General features: G+C 44.5%; 1 protein-coding gene across 1 annotated transcript in view; it reads right to left on the reverse strand.

Annotated features, from left to right (window-relative positions):
* ERICH6B (glutamate rich 6B) overlaps positions 1–24,723 on the reverse strand; it is a 258,727-nt gene extending 234,004 nt beyond the window's left edge. Inside the window, exon 1 of the mRNA XM_089678802.1 lies at positions 24,313–24,723. The gene's annotated coding sequence lies outside the window, so the exon portion shown is untranslated. The remainder of the gene's footprint in view (positions 1–24,312) is intronic.
* Positions 24,724–26,501: the final 1,778 nt, after the last annotated feature.

A 26,501-nucleotide genomic window follows, 5' to 3' on the forward strand; every position in this document is an offset into this window, starting at 1 on the left:
GGCCCCTCTGTGTGCCCCCACCCCTTAGTGCTGTTGGCTCCCCTCCTCTTCTTCCCACTGGCAGCTGCAAGCACACAATAGGATCCTTCAGGATGAAGAGTGGAGGAAGGGTCCGGTAAATATGCCACATTTACTAGTCTCTTTCTTCCTTGAATGAACACAATGAGGTTGATTTAGCCGTGTATGGTAGCCAATTAGCTTCTAACTTCTTCAAATAGATTTTGACAAAAAAGAATGGAAGCTGATTGGTTTCTATGTATAACTGCACCAAATTTTACACTCTCCAGTTAAAGTAAACCAATCCCAATGAGTGATCGTTACAAATCCCTCACTGTGTTCATTCATAAATGAAGCATAGTAAACTGTTTTTTTTGGGGGGGGGGCTGTCAGGTTGGCTGTATAGGGTCCCGTAGTTTGGAACAGCAGCCCTGATGCAATGATCATGTAACCTCATATGCCTACAGTGCCTAATGATAAATCCGGCCCTGTCTCTTGCAGATGTAACTGTAACAGGGATGAGACAACCCATTTACACCGACTGCTTATAAAGTGTGATCTGAAGTTTGGCTTTAATTTGTTAGTGTATCTAAAACTGCTAGTACATCTAACACTCTCCTCCCCTCCGAACTGACAATGCTGCTGTCCAAAGGTATCGCTTTGCTCATTTATCCAGAGTGGGGGGCACTCTAATACAGGAGGTGTGTTAATGACCAGATCACAAGGTGAAAACAGAGGGATAAAAGCCTAAAAAAGAAAACTAAGGAAGCCAACACATCTAATGATTGGTAAGCTGCAATATATTTTTGGTTCTGGGCTTACGTTACTGATCTTACACAATTTGCATTATTATTATTTTACACAGCACTTTACATGCTGTACATTCACATTAGTCCCTGTCCTCAAGGCTGTCACACTAAAGCTGAACATAGATGATTCATAGAGGAAGTTAGCCATGGCTACAGTGCGGTATGTGGACTGTTACCCTCAGTTTTTCACCCCAAAAGATTCACAGAAGGGGTTCCCTGCCTTACTGAAGGATTTAGCATCCTGGGTCAGGGATCATGTTACACAAGAGGCAGAACATGTGCTGTCAACCACTGGAGGTGCACATAGGAGTTTATTCCCTTTACACTGGTGATAAGTTCCATGAGGACATAAGAGGGAATGAGCTGCGGTGTGGGTGTCAACCAGGTTTGCCAACCCCCTGAAATGAAAATCACTGACAGGAGTCTCAAAATTTGCACACAGAACCAATTTTTTACTGGCAAATATCATGAGATTTATTGACAGAGCCACATTTTTTACTGACACTTCAAAAAAGTACATCAAATGGCATTTGTAAGTGCAAAACTGCAAATATCAACACTTCATATCTTTGTACTGGTTCTGTGGGCAGAAGTAGGCAAGGTACTATCACATGTACTGTATGCTGTTGTGTTGGTGCCAGAAAAATGGATTTTACAAACAAGAATACGTGCAACAACAGCATGCACATTACAAAATCTGGTCAAGTGGTGAAGCTACTGCAACATCATGATTTCCAAATATGCGCCATGCGTATGACTACTTATTATGCTATATTTGTCTTATTTATTTTATACATTTAAAAAGGGTTTGTGAACTACTGACTTTTATGTGTTGGTTTAGAGTGAGACTGGGATCCAGGACTTTTTCTTAGCTGGAATCTGGTGGAACTCTGTTTTGCCACCTCCGGCTCTAGCCTTCTACTCCTCACTCAACACTTTCAATTTTAAACACAGAAACCTATTTTCTGTGTTTAGAAGTGACAGATTACCTCTCTCAGTGGCTCTCACAGACCACTTCCCATCCTGCACTCCAGGCAGGGGCAAGGGAGATGCAGGTGCTCCATTTGCAGTACGATCATGGGTGGGAAGGGGTGTACCACAGTAGGGGGCACCCTCTGCGATCCCCATTTGTTGTTTGGAGTAAAGAGCTGTGGAAGAGAGCTGAACTCTGCACCCTGTGTGCAGCACACGCTTGACCTCTGTATGTAGGGCACTCCAAAATTCTGCCCTATGTACATAGAGCACTCCTGAACTCTGCAATCTGTACATAGGGCACGCCTTAACTATGCACTCTGTACACAGGGCACTAATGAGCTCTGTAGTCTACACATAACACACTCCTGAACTGTACACTCCATGTGCAGCGCACTGCTGAACTCTGCACTCTGAACACAGCACATTCCAGAACTTTGCATTTTGTATGTACACTCCTGAACTCTGCGCTCTGTGCATAACGCACTCCTGAACTCTGCACTCTGTAAGTACAGCACTCCTGAACTCTGTGCTCTGTATGTTGGGCACTCCTGAACTCTGCACATAATGCACTCTGTAAGTACAGCACTCCTGAACTCTGCGTTCTGTACATAGAGCACTCCTGAACTCTGCATTCTGTATGTAATGCACTCCTAAACTCTACACTTTGTACGCAGCACACTCCTTAACTCTGAACTGTATGTAGCACACTCATGAACTCTACACTCTGTATGTAGGGCACTCCTGAACGTTACACTCTGTACATAACGGACTCCTGAACTCTGAGCTCTGTAATTACAGCACTCCTGAACTCTGCACTTTGTACACTCTTCACTCATGAACTCTGCACCCTGTGTACAGTGCACTCCTGAATCCTGCACTGTGTAGTGGCACATTCCTGAACCCTGCTCTCTATACATTGCACACTCTAGAACCCTTCAGTACAGTCACTCCAGAACTCTGCTCTCTGAACATAGCATGTTCCTAGTACTACTCTGGGGGAAGGGGGGGGGGGCCAAGTTGAGTTCCTGCACCTATTCTCAGAGAGGAAAAGGACTTATCTAGATATTCTTATATATGTTGGATGTGCAGTTTCCTGAAGCTTTTGTGTCTGCTGTGTGCTGATGACTGTCTCAAATGGAAAGTACAAAACAGCACCATATAGAACAAAACATAACCTGGATAGGCCACATTTTCTGAAAATGAAGAATTCAGTAGCATTCTAATGGAAAAACAAAAATAATCTGGATTTGGAACCTGTGGATACTAGAAGAGTTTCATGGGCAGAGAATCCTTCCTTCCTCTTCTTTAGTCTCTTTCTCTTTTCTTTTGCTTAGTACTTATGGTGTCCGTTTATGAACCAGCAGTAAATGATCGCTGCTCAGTTCTCCGGCATTCTCGGAGAACACAGTTCTCCTGCGAATGCCTTTTATGAAGCGGTGTAGATCAGTTCTCCGAACGAAGGCAGAACGGTCTGCAAACTCTGGAAAACAGCTGATTTTACTATAATCTCGTGAGATTACAGTAAAAGATCAGTTTACTAAACAGAGGTAAATTATCACTGCTTAGTTTGCAGTCCCTCCGATTCTCCAGCTCTGGGCTGGAAAATCTGGAGGGAGAACACAGATCTCCAGTGAAGAGCTGAACATGTTCTCTGCTGATCTCCCGAGTGTCATAAACTGTGAATGACCAGAGAATAGCTGCGATCCTCTGAATCGCAGCTATTCTCTGTGTCATAAACTGACACCTATGTTGTTAATTACTTAGATGTTTATATTAGATATATTTACTGGGACATCTCCACTGTGTTGCTAGGCTTGGAATTGTGTGCTTATATTCAAAGCTTGATTTTAAAAGGTAATTACTAGAGATGAGCGAATCGAACATGACGAAGTGGAATTCGTTCCGAAGATTTGGAAAAATTCTATTCGCGACGAATCCGAAGATTAGCAAACTTCGGATGCACGAATCGAATTTTCCCAAAAATGGCGGCGACATGTGTGGCCACGGAGAAAATGGACAGAGAAGATGGGGCGGGGATCTCTGGGAAGGCGCGCAGACAAGGCGCGCTGACCCATAATGCATTCATGACATGTGATCGCATTAGCCAATCAGCAGCCAGCCAGCACTATAAATCGCGGCCATCTTAGAATTCTCCATTAGCCTCCGGTCATTCAAGAGAGACAGACCTGTCTGTATTAAGGGACAGAGTTAGGGCCACAGAGACTTTAGGGCCACAGAATCGTTACTCAGGGACACAGAATCGTTACTCAGGGACACAGAATCGTTACTCAGGGACACAGAATCGTTACTTAGGGCCACAGCTATCAAAGAATCGAAAATTTAAAGTGACATACACCCTTTTTTTTTTTGGTGGCTGTCGTGCACAGTTGGTGCTGCAGTTTGCCGATTGTGCAAAATAAACTGACTTTCTGCTTCACAACCACTATTGTACGTTCAAAGAGTTAAATCCATATACACGCCGGGTGGCGGTAATATTTTTTGGGTGATTAGTGCATTCCAGTGACATAAACGTACAGTTTCCAGCCAACGGCAAGCTGCAATTGACCGATTGTGCTAAATAAACTGACTTTCTGCTTCACAACCACTATTGTACGTTCAAAGAGTTAGATCCATTTACACGCCGGGTGGCGGTAATATTTTTTGGGTGATTAGTGCATTCCAGTGACATAAACGTACAGTTTCCAGCCAACGGCAAGCTGCAATTGACCGATTGTGCTAAATAAACTGACTTTCTGCTTCACAACCACTATTGTACGTTCAAAGAGTTAAATCCATTTACACGCCGGCTGGCGGTAATATTTTTTGGGTGATTAGTGCATTCCAGTGACATAAACGTACAGTTTCCAGCCAACGGCAAGCTGCAATTGACCGATTGTGCTAAATAAACTGACTTTATGCTTCACAACCACTATTGTACGTTCAAAGAGTTAGATCCATTTACACGCCGGCTGGCGGTAATATTTTTTGGGTGATTAGTGCATTCCAGTGACAGAAACGTACAGTTTCCAGCCAACGGCAAGCTGCAATTGACCGATTGTGCTAAATAAACTGACTTTCTGCTTCACAACCACTATTGTACGTTCAAAGAGTTAAATCCATTTACACGCCGGCTGGCGGTAATATTTTTTGGGTGATTAGTGCATTCCAGTGACATAAACGTACAGTTTCCAGCCAACGGCAAGCTGCAATTGACCGATTGTGCTAAATAAACTGACTTTCTGCTTCACAACCACTATTGTACGTTCAAAGAGTTAGATCCATTTACACGCCGGGTGGCGGTAATATTTTTTGGGTGATTAGTGCATTCCAGTGACATAAACGTACAGTTTCCAGCCAACGGCAAGCTGCAATTGACCGATTGTGTACAATAAACTGACTTTCTGCTTCACAACCACTATTGTACGTTCAAAGAGTTAAATCCATTTACACGCCGGCTGGCGGTAATATTTTTTGGGTGATTAGTGCATTCCAGTGACAGAAACGTACAGTTTCCAGCCAACGGCAAGCTGCAATTGACCGATTGTGCTAAATAAACTGACTTTCTGCTTCACAACCACTATTGTACGTTCAAAGAGTTAAATCCATTTACACGCCGGCTGGCGGTAATATTTTTTGGGTGATTAGTGCATTCCAGTGACCTAAACATACAATTTCCAGCCAACGGCAAGCTGCAATTGACCGATTGTGCTAAATAAACTGACTTTCTGCTTCACAACCACTATTGTACGTTCAAAGAGTTAAATCCATATACACGCCGGGTGGCGGTAATATTTTTTGGGTGATTAGTGCATTCCAGTGACAGAAACGTACAGTTTCCAGCCAACGGCAAGCTGCAATTGACCGATTGTGCTAAATAAACTGACTTTCTGCTTCACAACCACTATTGTACGTTCAAAGAGTTAGATCCATTTACACGCCGGGTGGCGGTAATATTTTTTGGGTGATTAGTGCATTCCAGTGACATAAACGTACAGTTTCCAGCCAACGGCAAGCTGCAATTGACCGATTGTGCTAAATAAACTGACTTTCTGCTTCACAACCACTATTGTACGTTCAAAGAGTTAAATCCATATACACGCCGGGTGGCGGTAATATTTTTTGGGTGATTAGTGCATTCCAGTGACAGAAACGTACAGTTTCCAGCCAACGGCAAGCTGCAATTGACCGATTGTGTACAATAAACTGACTTTCTGCTTCACAACCACTATTGTACGTTCAAAGAGTTAAATCCATTTACACGCTGGCTGGCGGTAATATTTTTTGGTGATTAGTGCATTCCAGTGACATAAACGTACAGTTTACAGCCAACGGCAAGCTGCAATTGACCGATTGTGTACAATAAACTGACTTTCTGCTTCACAACCACTATTGTACGTTCAAAGAGTTAAATCCATTTACACGCCGGCTGGCGGTAATATTTTTTGGGTGATTAGTGCATTCCAGTGACATAAACGTACAGTTTCCAGCCAACGGCAAGCTGCAATTGACCGATTGTGCTAAATAAACTGACTTTCTGCTTCACAACCACTATTGTACGTTCAAAGAGTTAAATCCATTTACACGCCGGCTGGCGGTAATATTTTTTGGGTGATTAGTGCATTCCAGTGACAGAAACGTACAGTTTCCAGCCAACGGCAAGCTGCAATTGACCGATTGTGTACAATAAACTGACTTTCTGCTTCACAACCACTATTGTACGTTCAAAGAGTTAAATCCATATACACGCCGGCTGGCGGTAATATTTTTTGGGTGATTAGTGCATTCCAGTGACATAAACGTACAGTTTCCAGCCAACGGCAAGCTGCAATTGACCGATTGTGCTAAATAAACTGACTTTATGCTTCACAACCACTATTGTACGTTCAAAGAGTTAAATCCATATACACGCCGGGTGGCGGTAATATTTTTTGGGTGATTAGTGCATTCCAGTGACATAAACGTACAGTTTCCAGCCAACGGCAAGCTGCAATTGACCGATTGTGCTAAATAAACTGACTTTCTGCTTCACAACCACTATTGTACGTTCAAAGAGTTAGATCCATTTACACGCCGGGTGGCGGTAATATTTTTTGGATGATTAGTGCATTCCAGTGACATAAACGTACAGTTTCCAGCCAACGGCAAGCTGCAATTGACCGATTGTGCTAAATAAACTGACTTTATGCTTCACAACCACTATTGTACGTTCAAAGAGTTAAATCCATATACACGCCGGGTGGCGGTAATATTTTTTGGGTGATTAGTGCATTCCAGTGACATAAACGTACAGTTTCCAGCCAACGGCAAGCTGCAATTGACCGATTGTGTACAATAAACTGACTTTCTGCTTCACAACCACTATTGTACGTTCAAAGAGTTAAATCCATTTACATGCCGGCTGGCGGTAATATTTTTTGGGTGATTAGTGCATTCCAGTGACCTAAACGTACAGTTTCCAGCCAACGGCAAGCTGCAATTGACCGATTGTGCTAAATAAACTGACTTTCTGCTTCACAACCACTATTGTACGTTCAAAGAGTTAAATCCATATACACGCCGGGTGGCGGTAATATTTTTTGGGTGATTAGTGCATTCCAGTGACATAAACGTACAGTTTACAGCCAACGGCAAGCTGCAATTGACCGATTGTGCTAAATAAACTGACTTTCTGCTTCACAACCACTATTGTACGTTCAAAGAGTTAAATCCGTTTTTATTTTTGGGGTGCTTATTGAATTAAAGAGTATGTCAGACAACACGCAGAGGAGTGGCAGAGGAGGCAATGTTTCAGGAGCGAGCAGACGTGGCAGCAGAGGAAGGGGTCGAGGCAGCACTAGTCGCAGCCAGAGGCCAGTGCTCCCGGTGTCATCCAGCGGTCGTGTCTCCACCGACAACCCTGCCGTCATCGATTGGTTGACTCGGTCGTCTTCCTCTTCCCAGGTCACCTCTGACACCTACAGCCAACGGTCGGTGGGTACGTCAGACACAACCGTTCGTTGGCATGGCCTGGGAGCAAGCCCACTGAAATCACGTGTCCTCGACCTGCCCCTGTCCTTTGGTGTTCCCTCACCAAGCGAAGTATCGCATGCTGTGGGCTCAGCCCCACTGTACAGTGAGGAAGAGCTAACAGAGGGCGGTCAGGAACGGGGGGAGACATCCGCCTCTTCAGCAGCCAGGCGAAGAAGTACTGGCGAGGAGAGTGGCTCGGTAGCCGGTCTAGAGACACGTCTGTCTCCTGACCCACACGCAGCCGAGGGAGCTAGTAGTGAGGCGGAGACCCTAATTGATGATGATGAGGCTGATCGCACTTGGCAGCCTCGTCGTCATCAGGCTATTGCTTCCGCATCATCAGGAGAAGAGGGTGCCAGCTTGCCAGCGAGCAAAACAGTCGGTGGGTTGCCCAGGAGGCAGCAGGGTCGCAGCAGTGTCAGTGGAGCCAAACGGCCATGGCGTAGTGCACCAGCTCCACTGCAGCCTACCACCACGGCCAATAGTGGTGCCGGTGTGCACGGAGGAAGTAGCAGTCAGTCAGTGAGGAGTAGCGGGGGCAAAGTTTCCTACTCGGCGGTGTGGCAATTTTTCGTCAAGCCGCCCGAGGAAGTAAACGTAGCCGTATGTCGACTATGTGGCCAGAAAGTCAAGCGTGGCCAGGGGGCCAATGTTGGGACTACAGCGTTGCGTCAGCATATGCAGCGTCGCCATTCGGTGGCCTGGGAAAACCGTGATAAAGATACGGCGGTTCTGCCTGCCCCAGCCCCCGCTCCATCACCCGCTCCGTTACTTGCTCCGTCACCCGACGTCAATCGCCCTCTATCAGCCAGTCAAGGCTCCCACACCTCTGCTGAGGGGAGTTGTCGCTCGTTGGCATCTTCCGCTCGTTCAGATGCTCCTTCTCCTGCTACTCCTCTTCACGGATTTCGTCAGCAGTCTTTCTTGGAATCCGTTTCCAAGAGACAACAGTTTGCGAGCACGCACCCGACGGTGCAGAAGCTGAACATCCTCCTGTCCAAGTTGCTGGTGCTGCAGTCCCTCCCTTTCCAAGTGGTGGACTCAGCACCTTTCCGAGAAATGATGGCTTGTGCCGAGCCGCGGTGGAGAGTGCCAAGCCGGCATTTCTTCGCCAAAAAGGCAGTGCCAGCCCTGCATTCACATGTAGAAGAGATGGTGGGCCAGTCTTTGAGCATGTCGGTCTCTGCCAAAGTGCAAGGCAGCGCCGACGTGTGGAGCTGTAACTACGGTCAGGGACAGTACATGTTTTTTACGGCCCACTGGGTGAACGTGGTGCCGGCACAGCCGCACCAGCAACTTGGACAGGTCACGCCGCTTTTGCCTCCACGTTTGCACGTCCTTGGTCCAGCAAAGATGTCCGCCTCTACCACCTCTTCTTCCGCCGTGTCCTCAGCCGCCACCCCCGTGCCAAGTCCCATTACCCAACCGGCATATCACATGTGCAGGGCGCAACGGTGTCACGCTGTGCTGCACCTGGTATGCCTTGGCAAACGTAGTCACACAGGGGAGGAACTTCTGAGTGTAATGAACAGAGAAATCGACAGATGGCTGTCTCCGCGCAAACTGAAAATCGGAACCATGTTGACCGACAACGGAAAGAACATGGTGTCTGCTCTGCGTCAAGGAAGGTTGTGCCATGCGCCATGCATGGCTCACGTGTTCAATCTGGTTATCAAGCGGTTCCTAAAATCCACCATCCCACTGCAAGACATCCTTAAAATGTCACGTAAACTTTGCATGCATTTCAGCCATTCCTACACCGCAAAGCACACCCTCCTTGAGTTGCAGCGGCAGAACGGAATTCCACAGCATCGCCTGATCTGCGACGTTGCAACAAGGTGGAATTCAACCCTACATATGTTAGACCGCCTTTACGAACAGCGAAAGGCCATCACCGATTTCCTGATGTTACAAGCGGATAAAGGTACTCCCCTGTGTAACTTAGATGTCAGCCATTGGCAGCTCATGCGTGACACCTGCCGCTTGCTCAGGCCCTTTGAGGAGGCCACGCTATTCGTGAGTCGGCAGGACTATGGGATGAACGACGTCATTCCTCTGTTGCACGTCCTGGAACAAATGCTGTTAACAATGGCTGGTCAGGGTGCGGTAGACGTGGCGCACAGATCTCAACGCCACATGACCCCTGTGGGGGCAGGACAGGAAGAAGAGGAGGAGGTAGAGGAGGACATTGGTGCTCAGGAATTATTGAGTGAAATGGGTGGTTTTTCCACTCAGCGGACAGGAGTGGAGGAGCAGGAGCATCTGGTAGAGGAGGAGGAGGAGACAGAGGACCCAGACGCACCGTGGCAGTATGCTGTGGAGATGGAGGCAGGGAGTCCCTCGCATTCCTTGGCACAAATGGCCCATAGCATGCTCGGTTGCTTGCGTAGCGACAGCCGAATAATAACCATCAGACAGAGGGATGACTTTTGGCTGTCCACCTTGTTGGACCCTCGCTACCGTTCAAAAATGGTGGCCTTTTTCACACCTGCTGAGAGGGAGGCCAAAATAAAGTACTATAAAAACCACCTATGTAGTCAGTTGGTCTCTGCCTTTCTGCGCCAACGTCCATCCTCAGACACTGTGGGCCCTGTGCGCTCGCGGGAATTGCTTTGTATATCTTTCGCCTTAGGGGCCGCTGTCTGGCGACATAATTTTTTGTCACTGTGTAGACATCTATTTATAGGCCGATGTTTGGTCACAAAAATATATTTAGTAATAACCTAGCCGTTCAGGCCACTCCCTGAACACCTCGGGAATTGCTTTGTATATCTGTCGCCTTAGAGGCCGCTGTCTGAACAGCTCATAAATTGCTTTCTATATGTGTCGCCTTTGAGGCCGCTGGCTGGACAGCTGATGAATTGATTTGTATATATGTACTTATTGTCCGCTGTCCGGACAGCTCATGAATTACTTTTTGTATATAGCCTTCCAAACCACTCTCAGAATAAGTCATGATATTCATGCTGTGTATAGCCTTATAGGCCAATGGTCAATCAAGTCATGATTGTTATAGTGTGTATAGCCTTATAGGCCGCTGTCTTTACAACTTTATAATTCCATGCAGTATATAGCCCTATCGGCCACTTTCTGGCATCCAGTTGCTGTAGCCCCCATCACCACACTGTGCCACGGGCCCCTGTACCGCCTTCTCATACTGCTGCCAGATCCATCCTCTGCCATGTGCGTCTTTGTCGTCTGCTCACGCTGCTGGGTTCCAGTTTTAAACCTAGGCCTGTGTATGGCTTCCGAATACTGCTGCCTCCACCGCCACCCTGCGCCATGTGCCTCTGTCGCCTGCTCACGCTGCTGACGGCTTCCGCTTTTTAAACTAGTCCTGTGTATGTCTTCCGAATACTGCTGCCTCCACCGCCACCCTGCTCCATGTGCCACTTTCGGGTCTCCTCACACTGCTGCCAGGTCCATACTGATTCATGGCCCCCTGTACCGGCTCCTCATGAACGTGGTTCAGCGGGTTTGCATCACTTAACGGCAAATCGTTGACAAATGCTGGGACGTTCAGTGTTGTGCGCATTAAGCCAGACACCAAAGGGCAGCACAGACCTGTTATTACTCGCTCAAGCATGGCTGAACAAAACCAGTCTCTACCACAAATTGGACCCAGACCTGCCCAGGGTCTCGTAACTAGATTGCACGGAGGAGTAGAGTCCGTTATCGGAATTAAATAGACAAAACGCCACACCAAAAAGAGTGGCCATTTCCAACACTTATTCCAGAAAGAGGAACAACCCGTTTCATATACGGCCCGTAGACGTTTCACGTCTGCCACATTCAGTCGATTTAAGACGCAAGCTCCACTTCCTGTGGTCTCTGACCATCGATATAGCTTTAAGTGTCAGCTTTGAAGCTATATTCCCTCCGGAGCACTGACACTGGTGCCCTTCCGTCAACATGCCTTTAAGTTTCAGTTTTCAACCATATTCCCCACAGAAGCCAAACTCTTGGGTATCGCAGAAGCTGCTCAGCGGGTCAGGGCAATAAAGCTCCCGGTTCGCAGGTTGTTCCGTCTTATGGATGGAAGTACGACGGTATATGATCTTCTTCGCACCCACGGCATTACCTCATAAAATTTCTGCATTGTATCTGCAATCACAACGCTGACTTCCCGGATCGCCACTCAGCCATTGGACTCTTGATAGTCGTCTCCCCACACTGCTGCTGGGGGAACTTTTTAACCTAGGCCTGTGTATGGCCTTCAATTGAAGCTGCTTCCGCTCCGCCACTCTGCCATTGGACTCTTGATAGTCGTCTCCCCACGCTGCTGCTGGGGGGACTTTTTAACATAGGCCTCTGTATGGCCTTTAATTGAAGCTGCTTACGCTCCGCCTCTCTGCCATGGGCCTCTTGGGTATCCCAGAAGCTGCTCAGCGGGTCAGGGCAATAAAGCTCCCGGTTCGCAGGTTGTTCCGTCTTATGGATAGAAGTACGACGGTATATGATCTTCTTCGCACCCACGGCATCACCTCATAGAATCTCTGCATTGCATCTGCAATCACAACGCTGACTTCCCGGATCGCCACTCAGCCATTGGACTCTTGATAGTCGTCTCCCCACACTGCTGCTGGGGGCACTTTTTAACCTAGGCCTGTGTATGGCCTTCAATTGAAGCTGCTTCCGCTCCGCCACTCTGCCATTGGACTCTTGATAGTCGTCTCCCCACGCTGCTGCTGGGGGGACTTTTTAACCTAGGCCTGTGTATGGCCTTCAATTGAAGCTGCTTCTGCTCCGTCACTCTGCCATTGGACTCTTGATAGTCGTCTCCCCACACTGCTGCTGGGGGGACTTTTTAACATAGGCCTCTGTATGGCCTTCAATTTAAGCTGCTTACGCTTCGCCACTCTGCCATGGGCCCCTGTACCGCCTCCTCTTGCTGCTGCCAGGTCCAGAGTGTGTCATGGGTCCCTGTACGGCCTCCCATTGCTGCTGACTTCATCACCAGACTCTGCCATGTGCCACTTTCAGGTCTCCTTACACTGTTGGTGGGTTCCATTTTGTGATAGAGTGCTGTATGGCCTTCCATTGCTGCTGCCTCCACCGCCACCCTGCGCCATGTGCCTCTGTCGTCTGCTCACGCTGCTGACGGCTTCCGCTTTTTAACCGAGGCCTGTGTTTGGCTTCCGAATACTGCTGCATCCACCGCCACCCTGCGCCATGTGTCTCTGTCGTCTGCTCACGCTGCTGACGGCTTCCGCTTTTTAACCTAGGCCTGTGTATGGCTTCAGAATAATGCTGCCTACACCGCCACCCTGCGCCATGTGCCTCTGTTGTCTGCTCATGCTGCTGCCAGGTCCATACTGATTCATGGCCCCCTGTACCGGCTCCTCATGAACGTGGTTCAGCGGGTTTGCATCACTTAACGGCAAATCGTTGACAAACGCTGGGACGTTCAGTGTTGTGCGCATTAAGCCAGACACCAAAGGGCAGCACAGACCTGTTATTACTCGCTCAAGCATGGCTGAACAAAACCAGTCTCTACCACAAATTGGACCCAGACCTGCCCAGGGTCTCGTAAGTAGATTGCACGGAGGAGTAGAGTTCGTTATTGGAATTAACTGTGAGGGACTTTTAAACCTAGGCCTGTGTATGGCCTTCAATTGAAGCTGCTTCTGCTCCGCCACTCTGCCATTGGACTCTTGATAGTCGTCTCCCCACGCTGCTGCTGGGGGGACTTTTTAACATAGGCCTCTGTATGGCCTTCAATTTTAGCTGCTTACGCTCCGCCACTCTGCCATGGGCCCCTGTACCGCCTCCTCATGCTGCTGCCAGGCCCGTAATCTGCCATGGGCCCCCGTACCGACTCCTCATGCTGCTGCCAGGCCCGTAATCTGTCATGGGCCCCTGTACCGCCTCCTCATGCTGCTGCCAGGTCCAGAGTGTGTCATGGGTCCCTGTACGGCCTCCCATTGCTGCTGTCTCCATCGCCACACTCTGCCATGTGCCACTTTCAGGTCTCCTCACACTGCTGGTGGGTTCCATTTTGTCATAGGGTGCTGTATGGCCTCCCATTGCTGCTGCCTCCACCGCCACACTGTGGCTCCACACTCTGGTTTTGGCCCCGTGACTGCCCAAATGAGTGAAGTGTGCGGTGATTCTAAGATCGACGGCACTCATCTGCATGTCATACTGACTGACAGTATTATTTCTCTTCCCCAGCAGACTCCAAGGGCATTTAAATTAAAGGTACAGTGTTCTGCACTAATATAAAGGCTCTCTGAAGCCTAGAAACACCCTTTTTATAAGTTAAATTCGCAGCGAATATATTCGGCTCGAATCGAATTTATGCGGCAAATTCGGCGAATCAGCCGAACCGAATTTTTGAATAATTCGCTCATCTCTAGTAATTACACTTTGGCTTAAAAAAAAAGAAAAGAAACAGCACCATGACATATTTAACTTCAATACAAGCTATTTTGTAATTTAAGGTTATTAAAATGATCTCTTCATCTCAGTCTGGAGTGATTTTATGGATGGTTTTCTACAAGTGAAAAAAAAATATATGTTATAGCTTGTAGACATAGCAACAGTGGGGCCTTCTATAATTTGTATAGAACTCCCTTCTGACAATTGTTTTGCCATCTCTACCTCTAAACTTCCCTGGAAACGTCTTGCTCACTTAACATTTTTTTAAATTTCCTCAACAAAAATGGAGTTATACTTTAAATGGCAGTCTCCCATTGTTCCCCATTAATATTCTTGCTGAGAATTTCCATTTCCCTGGTGATAAAAATGCTGAGAAAGTGATTGATGGAGTCTGTGTGTCACACAGATTTCTGTCAGATAGTGCTTAAAGGATTACTGCAGTTGCATCAAAAAGCACATAGCTCTAATAGTTCAAGAATCTATTGCAAATAGGTGAATGTGACCCTGCAGTATTGCTGGGTAGAAACTCGTTTTCAAGCTGCCCTGGTAAAATGAGGCCTCTACAGTGTCTACCTTGGCTCTGAGCTCCATGCCTGTGAAGGGGAATAAAGAAAAGGTGCAAGGAGTCATTGGAATGGCCATTGTTTACTACATACTATTGCATGGACCCTGCATCTCCTCTTCTTTCCCTTTCTGTAGGTACCCACCACTTCTTTACAAATAAAAAACCATAAACATCAGCCATCTGTCGTCATCCTGATAGTGGGAGTACAAGTTACAGTATAGAAAAGAATCTGCAAAGCGTTTCCTAATATTGGTACTTACACCCTGGAGTTGCGCAGCTCCATTTTGCATTTCTATTGGATAAAACTATGTTTTTCCCTTATAGGGAGAAAAGAACATACAAAGCTGTCAACCTGCAGAACAATCAAATGCTGCATATCTGTGAGAGCCATGCTAAAATGTCCCTGTAAGTACGGTTATATTGCACAATAATACCAGGGTGTGCTGGCTAGGCTTTCAACAAGATATTCAGGAGTGTAACGTGTAGTTTATATCAGGCAGGGTTTTAGGTTTTTGAACAAATTAATTTAAAAAAAAGAAAAAAACCCCCAAAAATAAAAAAGCAAAACAGTTTTGAATAGCTATTAAGAAAAAAAAAGATGAATTACAAAGCCTACAAACAATTAACATATGAATTGTTTTCAGTTATAGAAAACCATCAATAAAATCACACCAGAGTGAGATGGAGAGATACTTTTAATAACTTTATATAATAAAAAGGAAAAGCCAATACACACACATACACTGTAATATTAATCAGGGAATTCACGTCCCCCATTTTCTTCTTGGTATGTTCTGTGTTATGTTTTCCATGTTACATTAGGTGAAGAGGAAAAATCCTTTAAGTGTACCACTAGTTGATTTGCTAATCCAAGTGTTAGATAGAGTAGATACACAAGTTCATTTTATATTAGTGACACAGACCAAGAGTCACAGAACAGAATGAATTTATATATAGACACAGCGTGACATATCTTCAAGACTGAAAATACTGGTCTCCAGTGGGACATTACTTTTTTGAACTAAGTGACACTATTAAATCCATAAATCAGATGCCTGAAAGGACATTTTAAAAGCTCTCAAGAAAGGGGATCTTTCAGCGGAAGGCACTAGAATTACCTGACTCTGCAATCTTTGACATTAAAAAGACCTTCTGAATCTTATGACTTTATTAGTGATCATAAGCCATACCACACATTTCTTCAAGGGCCTCTACACATCAGCTCTGCCAAAAGCCTAATATGGACTTCTGGCAGTGCGACTTTGTAATGCTCTGAAACTCCAATAATACAATAATCTGAAATGGACCATTGCCACAGTACAGTTTATGTTGGTCCTCAAAACCAATATGGTGACTTAGGGCACACATTATGGCAGATTTTTAGCTATTGCACTGCAGTGTTTTTATACATTTTTTAACTACAGTATATCTCAAACAGAATTACACAGCAGTCACTAAGATGCACATAGATGTGCCAGATTTTGTTTAAGTTTATGTCATATGTGTGTTTTAAGTACATTATCTATTTAACTTAATATTATTTTTTTTTCAAACTTTACTGTATTTGTAAAAGTGGCCATGGGGATCCTGGCAAATGCTGTTCTGCATATGGTCAGGACCATATTCAGGGGTGTATTTACCACAAGGCAAACAAGGCATGTGCCTAGGGCAGCATTTTTCAGGGGGGGCAGCATTTTCCCTTGGAAGAAGGGATGGAAGAAGGGACACACGTGGCATGGGGACCTGGTGGGTTCCGTGAGATGTTGTAGGTTTCATGACTGTGTATGCACAGCCCAACTCTCGGTCCTGGGGATGTCCGGAGCTGTGAAGGTGAGTGTCTTTCTCTCTCTCACCATGGGGGACGGTGGCTGGTGTATGGGGGGCAGTGGTAGTGGAAGGCTCGGGTGGAGGGCAGGGGTGTTCTTGGTCAATGTCATGCTCTTTTTGTGGGGGTGGGGGGCAATTTTTGTGTTGCCTAGGGCAGCACAAAACTTAAATACACCACTGACCATATTGGGTCAATTATATCAGCCATCATTCACTGGCCGATTTGTTGACATTCAGTAGCCAGTCAGGTTGCTGTCATTTGCAGCGGGAAACTATCGTTAATGCTGATTGTTGTGTTTGAGTCATCAGGTTATCATTCATTGCGACTATTGATGGATCTACATCGCTAGATGATATGATTGATGATGGATTTACACCAAGGGACATATTTAAAAAAATTTTTTTTAAATAAAATACAATAGTGTCTATGTGTTTGTATACTTTATACATTTTTTTGGTGAAGAAGTAAGGCTAGGTTCATATCTATGCAGTTTTCATTTGATCCGTTTCTGGAGTGCTTTTTGCGATGCATTTTGCATTTTTGAACATGCATTTTTGATGTATGTTGCATTCTTTTTTCCAACTTGTTGCTGGGTAGATTAAAACACATCAAAAATGTGTCAAAAACGCATAAAAAATGCACTATATGCATTTCTGTAGCGTCTCCATTGAACTCTATTTAACCAAAAATGCAACGTTTTGCGTTTCAAAAAGTCCCTGACCCTTTCCAAAAAACACACCAGGTAAAATTGCAGAGATGTGAACCTGTCCCATAGGAAATCATGTTAAATGGACTGCTGTGCATTTCTGCAAAACGCAACGGAAAACGCATAGGTGTGAACCTAGACTTATAGAGGGAAACAAAGCACCCCTTACTTCTTCACATAGGGGGAAAGCGAGATATCTGGGGCCACACTTATTCTGAAGGAGGATTCCAGATACCGAAAAAAAAACCTTGCAGATCCCTACAAAAAAAAAGCTGGAATAGCAGATGTGGCTCAAGATTGCTCTGATAGCACACTACACAGAAAACCATAAATCAGATCCAACAAACTAGATGCATAATGATGTCACAGCAGATATTGATTTTTACTGGCCAAAAAATTAGCAAAATGCAATAAAATTATGCATCATGTGCCTTAAAACACACTAAAACCACAGGAAAATTCAGATGCAATGGTGTGCACATAATCTAGAATACATGCAGTTTTCCGTTGGGGGAAAATAGGGGAAACTCTGCATTCACAGAACCCAGGAAATTTAGTGAGATTAATGATCAATGAAACTACACTAAGCAAAATACACTAAAAATAAACTTGGCACGCATCTCATTTAGATCATATTTGTTCATGTTCTTATTTATACAATATTTGTTTCTTTTGTGTTCCGTTTAATCCAAGAGGATTTGCAAGCAGCATTGCTAGCTGCGATTAACCCTTGATCTGATGACATTAATATTCTTTTCACTCAGCAGGACAAGGTTTAACTAGGCCTTGTACAAAGGAGAGCTAGATGCTTTTTATGTATTGAGCTCCATCTATATTAGCTGTAAATTCCACCATGGCTTAATAGCTCAGGTTGTTTTCTTCTGGATAGATGTGAACATGTATTGTAGCACCATTCTATTCATAGGTACAGTTGAGGCTCATTCTACTTGATTTGAATCCATGCTTCCCTACAGCAGGCACAGAAGGCTGGTATTTTTTGGCCACTTGCCTTTAAAGGCTAATAAAAGTCTTGTCAATGCAGGAACAGAATCATGATTGTCCAGTCTCACTACTGAGGAGTTGAAGTATGCAAGCAAGATGAGGTCAAGAATGATCAAACCACTGCATAGCTCCATTCAGGTGTGGAACTACTACTACATAGAGAGACAAAATGTTTGGAGAAGAGGGCATAGAGAAGAGAGACTTGTGCAGAGTGGAATAACCCCTGGTTCACATATGTGCGGCCGTGATTTGTATGGATACGAGAGCCCTTTCATTTGAATGGACTCTTGTGCCCTGGGACACTCAGGGAAGAAGTCCCTGCACTACTTGGGAAATCACAGCTCGCATGGGAACCTTGGTTCCCAGTACGGTTGCGATTTCCATTGCGGGCCGTGTGCCATTAGAATTAATGGCACCCTCCTGCAGGTCCCGCACTCCTCTGTGTGAGTGGTGCGGCTGCAGGTATTTGTGCGGATCCCACAGGGGCACCACCCACACAGATGTGAACCAAGCATTAAAGTGACTATGTCACCACAGAGCCACTTAAAAAGAAAGCTGTAAAAGTAGACGTTTTATAATTACCTTTCTGGTGGCCTATATATTAAAACCACTTTGCTGTTTGGAGACATCTGCAGATATTCCACACGTCCATGTGTGTCCATCACCTGCTCCTGTTTTTCTTCATGCCAGCCCCTGTGTTCTATAGCAACCTTTACGCTGGCAAGAGGAGCCACAGCTTACAGTGGAAGAAGTAGGTATTTGACATGAAAGAAAGCAGCGGACAGAAATCAACAGAAGCAGCAGCATGACTGCAGCCCTTTAAACCACGCCCATATGACCACACACAATCTTCACTGCAGAACATGTCCCTCTTTGCCATGTTCAAATATTGGGAGGTATGAGTACTGTAATCACCACACTCATAGTTCATTGATACTTCCTCCAACTGAAAGCTCATACAGTTTTTGCAGGCTCCTGTGAAAAATACACTTTCTCCTACAAAATATGTGCATTTATTTTTTATTTTTTTATTTTTTAAAGGATAAGTTCACCTTTGGAAACATGTTATATGTTCCACCCTTTTTTTTTTAGGGTGGAACATGTAACATGTTCTCATAGCTGCAGCCGCGCCTGCCACCACTCCTCCGGGGAGAAGTTTTCCCGTACTATCTGTCAGATGTGAAAACAGCGCAGCCATGTGGGGCTCCGCCCACACGGCCGCGCCATTCATTCACGGACTTGAATGAATGAACTGCAAGTCCCGACAGCCTTAGCGGCTGTGAGCTTTCAGTTTTGAATGAACTATCACGGTGCTGTGGAGCACCGTGGTAGTTCTTTCAAGCTTCCTATCAGAATATCTGCTTGGCCATACACCCCATACGGCAAGCAGATATTCTGACAGGTCTGCAGAAGAACTGCATGGTATCAGCAACCTACTGATTGCTGGTGCAATGCTTTCCAGGCTTCTTTGGACACAAATAACTTTACCTGCAAAAAAATATGCACTTATTATTTTTGTCCAAAAGGTGAACTTATCCTTCAAAGCTGAACTTGGCCTTTAAGAAATACCCAGAGCACACCAACTTTGTGTATGACTTTTTGGTCAGTTTAACAAGTTTAATTCAATGTCGCTGTTCTGTCGTTCCTAATTTATAGAAACAGATCTTTATAAAAAATATATACACATGTATGTTCTGCTAAAAAGCATGCAAAAGGTTGATTTTTTTTTAGTATACGGGGCACACAAAGTCGATTTATATACTCTGTGGATATTTAGAAATATATTAGAAATATATTTAAATGAAAGTTTTTGTGGCTGGAGGTCGGCTTTAAAACTAAATTCTGGGCTGAAACACAAAAATACCCTTGCTATGGGATCTCCTGTGCTGCAATGGTTAAATGCTCATTAAGAATATTATATTATTATTACTATTATTGTAATACAGGAATTATATGATGCCAACAGTTTGCTCAGTGCTTCTAGGGGGTAGAGAAGAGGCTCTATTAGGCTACGTTCACACTAGCGTTGTGTGCAGGCAGCAGAGAGGCGTTTGGGAAACGTTTTTACTGCTTCCCAAACGCCTCGGACAATTCTGCACTTTGCAGCACATGGTGCTGTTATAACGGGAGCGTTAGCATCGCGGCAAAATGGACGCCTCTGATCGAGTCAGGAGGCGTTGAAGCCTCCTATTCTAGTCTATGGTGCCGCTCCGCAAATGCCCGGCCGGCGTTTGCGGTGCGGTTGCGACACAGTTGCAGGGCATTTGCGGAGTGGTAACACCATTCAAACTTCATTATAGGCGTTTGTGGGGCGTTTTTAACGCTTGGCAAATGCCTAGCAACCGCCGCTAAACCGCGCATGCGGCATTTGCAGAGCACTTACCGAGCGTTAAAAACGCTCCGCAAATGCCGGACCAACGCTTGCCAAACGCTATAGGGGCGTTTGGCAAGCGTTGGTAATACAGTCAAGTGTGAACGAGCCCTTACTTATATTACTTACCCTATTCCTTACTGCAGCAGGCTCCAGCATTCACTTTGGCTCCCTGCATGTGGCTAAGCCCTAAACATCATTACTTACAACAAAAGGCTATTAACCCTGCATTATGTGTTAAGGGGTGAGCATGCAGCCACTGCCATAAGCAGCTTAGATAAAAGGCAGCACTGGACTGGCAGCATGGGCAGAGGAAGCAAATATATTATACTGTCTTATTTACTAATGATAGCAGCGTAAGGTATACAAATATTTAATGCTGATTGAGAGAGTTCCACTTTAACCCTTGCAGCGTATCCCACCCAAAATAAAATTTTTTTTGCAGGGGGTTTCTTGTATTTCAGTGCAAACTGCTGGAAAAATCAGTAAGCCAATCACACAAGCAGAAAATTACCAATGGATTGCCCCCAAGTTGGCATATTTCATTTAATCTTACAGAAAACTACAGTGGCTGATTGAAAAGGAAAGATCATTTTGAATAACATTAAATTACAATATGGCTTGTGTGGCAATTGTTAAATTATTATTTTTTATTTGCTATATTTTTTCACTAAAGTGGAGTTATCTTTTATGTAGAGAAAGATCATATGTATCAGATGGCTTAAAACAGTGAAATTGTACAAAGATCAATCTACAGCAAACAACCAGATGTTGGCTTTTACCAATAGTAACTGTAGTATTCTTTTATTGCACTCCACAGATATACATAGATCAGCCATAACATTACGACCATTGACAGGTTAACCAATTCAATACCGGGCACTTTTACCCCCTTCCCTCCCAGGCAATTTTTCAGGTTTCAGCCCTCTCACACTTTGAATGACAATTGCGCGGTCATACAACATTGTACCCAAACTAAAATTTTATCATTTTCTTCACACAACTAGAGCTTTCTTTTGGTAGCATTTAATCACCACTGGGGTTTTTTTTTTTGCTAAATTAACAAAAAAAGGTCGAAAATTTTGAAAAAAAAAACACGTTTTTCTTTGTTTCTGTTATAAACGTTTGCAAATAAATAATTGTTCTTCATAAATCTGGCCAAAATGTATTCTGCTACATGTCTTTGGTGAAAATAACCCAAATTAGGATGTATTTTTTAGTTTGTAGGAAAGTTATAGAGTTCACAAACTATGGTATAGATCTGAATATTGATCAATCCTGAAGTACTGACAGCCAATCTAATTTCTTGAGGTCCAAGAATGTCAGAACAGTACAGATATCCCCCAAATGACCCCTTTTTGCAAAGTAGACAGTCCGACGTAGTTCATAAGAGGCATGGCGAGTTTTTTGAAGTTGTATTTTTTTGTCATAATTTTTCGGAAAATGAACAAATTAAAAAAATTATTTTCACTATTTTTTTTTACATACTGTCATCAGTGCAGTACAGCGTCATCATATAACTGGCATGGCGGTGATCAGGGACACTGACTGGTGACAGTATAGTATAAAATATATAATGTTTTTTTAAAAAAAAATTCACTTTTTTATTATTTTAAATTTTTTAGTAATGTTTTTTTCTTTTTTTTTACGATTTGTTTTCATATTTCACTATGACCAAAGTAGTACAATGTTACCATAGTAACATTGTACTACTTTGGGAAAGTGATCAGTATTTTTTTTTTTACACAATTTGCTTATAGCAAAGAATAACTTTGATATACGCAAGTCTTTACCTGAATGACAGCGATTCATTTAGGGTTTTTTTTTTCGTGCTTAGCTGTGATTTGGCCACAGCTAATCACATGACACAGCTGGGCTATGATTAGCCCAGCTTGTGCATGTGATCGCTGTGATCAATCACAGCTACACACACTAGTATACAATGGGTGGCATGAATGAAGCCATTCATTGTATACAACTGTCATGTGACCTGCTGTGATTGGTTACAGCAGGTCACATGGTATCGGCAATGGGGCTGGTACTCAGATCTGTCATCGGCTGTGTCCGAGGTACACGGCCAGTGACAGATTGCGCCGCTGCGCGGCTCTGCAGGTGTGCCAACTGCGCATGCCCGGGAGTATGCCATATGGCATCCACCCAGAACGCTAATGGCTTTTGCATGCCGCCATTCGGCCATTGGCCGGGCGGCCAGGGGCGGACTGACAACTCATGAGGCCCCCGGGAAATAGGGGATCATGGGGCCCCTGTGTCCTTGGCCAAATTAAAAAAAGCCTATGAAAAAGGTACCAGGGGCATCTCATGGGGCCCCCTACTGACCCCAGGCCCTCGGGCAGTGCCCAAGTTTCCAAATGGTCAGTCCGCCCCTGCGGGCAGCATGGTTAAGTGAATAACAGTATCTTGTTGCAAATGGGCAAGCATAAAGAGTTGAGTTACTTTTACAAGTGCTAAATAGTAATGGCTAGACGACCGGGTCAGAGCAACTCGAAAACTGCATCTCTTGTGGGATGTTCCTAGTGGTCAGGACTTACCAAAAGTGATAAAAGGAAGGAAAACCAGTGAACTGGTGACAAGGTCATGGGTGGCCAAGGCTCAATGATGCATGTAGAGAAAGCGAAGGCTAGCCCGTTTAGCTCAATCCAATAGAAGAGCTACTGTAGCTCATATTGCTGAAAATGTTAATGCTAGTTTAGATAGAAAGGTGTCAGAACACACATGTATTGTTGTTTGTTAAGTATGGGGCTGCGTAGCTGCAGCAGGGTGCCAATGCTGACATGTGCCAACAGCCAAAAGCACCTACAATGGGCATGTGAGCATCAGAAATGGACCACGGAGAAATAGAAGATGGTGGCCTGGTCTGATGAATCATGTTTTATTTATCAACCTCTGGATAGCCAGGTGTGTGCGCGTCATTTACCTGGGGAAGAGATGGCACCAGGATGCACTATGGGAAGAAAGCAAGCCAATGGAGCCAGATACCACAACATACCTTCAGAGGTCTACTGGAGTCCACGACTTGAAGGGACAGGGCTTAAATGATGGCACCTACTTTATATTAGGCGGATGGTCCTAATGTTATAGCCGATCATGTATTTACAAAACAGTATAACAGTGTAGAAACAAAGCTGCAGTAAATGGGTCAGAAAACAATTAGGTTCCTTTCACACTGACGGTCCAATTGGGTCCCCCTGTCAGTTTTTCAGGTGGACCTGATCGGAACATTCATAGCTTTCTATGGAGCGGAGGGTGTCAGCGGACACATGTCCACTGACACCCACCGACATCCGATCCTGTATGCTAAAAAGAGACGGTTGGGGATCCGTTCCCCATCCGTCTGGCAGATCAGATTGGATGACAAAGGGACAGGTGGTCTGTTTCCATCCGACTGCCCCATAGAACAGCTGGCTATGTCTGTGTCCGCTCTGTATCAGTAGACCTGCCCCCCTCTAAGCAAGCAGATTCACTGATGGGTCTGCCCCATCTGAAAAAGGCCTAAGACAGAGTAAACCCAGAGTGATAGAAAGATTTCAACAATCACAGTACAAACAGGATAAAATGTAGTAGTTATAAAAGTATCCAATATAACTAAAAAGGGGCACCAGGCAAAATACAAATTTTAGTAACATTTAAGCCTTAAAAAAAACTTCTTACCTGTTCTGTGTTCTGTTTTGAGATTGAAGGAAAGGCTGTATGATGTTTGGCAAGTTTGATGCTTGCTGCTAGTTTAAATGACAAATCACATGCGAAGTCAAAGTGGATGCATCTACAATCGATGCTGATGATTAAAAAGTAACAGCAGGGGACTAGAGGTGATCAAAGTCTGAAGTTTAATCAAGGCTCTCAACAACTTTTTTTCTTAACTAAAGTTATCCTTTAAATGTCTGTGAAATCAGTGCTCACAGAAGAAAGCTGGAAAAGGCTGCAAGCAGCACTGCTGATACACAAATAAGCCGGCTCTACATGACTGGTTCTATAATTAAGCTACAAGTGGTCTGATTTACTGTGTGCTTCTGATGGAAGGAGAACAGTAAATCACTGCACCTGACCCAATTCTCTGCAGGCCTGAACTGTTCTGGAACCCCCCTCCCTTGCTGCCTGTGGAAGTTGTTGCCTCGTCTATTGTCTCTGTGTGTTCTCACCTCCTGTCTTGTGTTGTATGTTCTGTCTCTAAGGCAACAGTCACTCCTGTTACATTGCAGTGCCTTTGTATAGCCAAGCTGTCTGTCTTCTGAGAAGCTTGGCAAATGGTTTTACTTTTTTTTTCTACCCCACAGCTTGGATTCACAAATATGCAACGCCATTTATTGAAACAGATTTTTTGGGTGACATTTAATGAAAAGCTCAAAAGAAAACTCAAAAGTAGTACAGTCATAATTTCTAACCTATCCCTCTTTTGGAACCAAATCCATCTTTCCTTTTCATTTGTCACTCATTTTTGACAGATGTGAATGACTTTATAATAAATGCAATACCTAAAGCAGTTTTAAACCCTAAAGCTAATATTTATTATATTGCAGCTTACCAATTTTCAGATGTGATGGCTGCATTAGTTTTTTAGTTTTAGTTTCTTTCCTTTATTTTCACCTGGTGATCTACTACAGCCAGTAAATCTGTTGTTTTTAAACAGACCAAGCGGTCCTACAGATGTAACTGGTCGGCTCAGTGTGTCTCCTTGGTATTATACCTGATGAGCTTTTATCTGACTGCTATCTCGTAACTGCTTTTATCCTTTACTACTCAATAAACTGCGGCATACTGCACTTAGAGGCGCCTTCCTTGCTATTTACTCTACAGACGTAGCTGTTTGGTTTGAGACAAACCATTTACCACTGACAGCTGTGTTTACAATGATCAGCTTTCGTTTATTTATGTAAAACATTTATCTCCAAAGGCAAAAAAATGTTTGCTCTAACTGCTTATAAAGTGTTAGCTGGAGTTTGGCTTCAATTTGTTCAGTGTATTTAAAGGCAAATTTGTCTTTATTACATTTTCAGCAAATTAACTAAACAAAGCATGAGAAAAATGAAAACAAGTACAAGTAGATAAACATAAGAAAAACCACATCGAGGTGTGACGAAGATCCATGTGGGTAGGTGAAAATCATTCCATACAACAGAAAGATGGAAGGATCAATAACATAGTATCACATATTACGGAGATATGAATAAACAGAGTTTCAAGGGGGGCATCCCCAGTGAGATGTAAGGAACGAAATGAGATAGCTGTGCATGATCAAAAGTATAAACTAAAAATAAAAGAGAAGAAAATGTAAGGAGAAGAGAAAAAAGAGAAGTCAGTTGTAAAGGTAGAGATAGATGAGAAGAGAGGGGGTTGAGAGATGGGAATGGCAAAAAGCAGAACCAAGGCTGTCCTCTAGACCAGACTGGGGTGATCCCGCCAACCGCACCTGGCATGAGCCGCGAGGCCACATCGGCAGACCCTCCAGAAAAAAAATTAATCGGGGGAGCAAAGCACAATTCTATCAGGGCACCACAGGGGAACACATATCACAGAAAGTTGAAAAGGAGGAGAAATGGAGCCAGACCGACCACAGTAACTGATGTTTACCATAGGTATGATTGGCAAATGCCAGCATTTCCTCCATACACATGATATCATCAAGCACAGAAACCCACATCAGAAGAGAGGGGGGTGGTCGTTTTCCAAAAGGGGGGTATCAATTGATGGGCCACAGATAGAAAAAAACGCAGCAGACTTTTCTTTTGCATTGCCAGTGAGCCCGGTAATATAGAGAGTAGAGCAATCTCTGGCGAAGGGGCCAAGGACTCACCATAAACCCTGTTATATACCGCAAAAACCTGTCGCCAGAAGGGTTGTAT

Source organism: Staurois parvus, unplaced genomic scaffold, assembly GCF_062004578.1.
Source record: "Staurois parvus isolate SC_StPar_1 unplaced genomic scaffold, SC_StPar_1.0 ptg000017l, whole genome shotgun sequence".
NCBI classification, from domain to species: Eukaryota; Metazoa; Chordata; class Amphibia; order Anura; family Ranidae; genus Staurois; species Staurois parvus.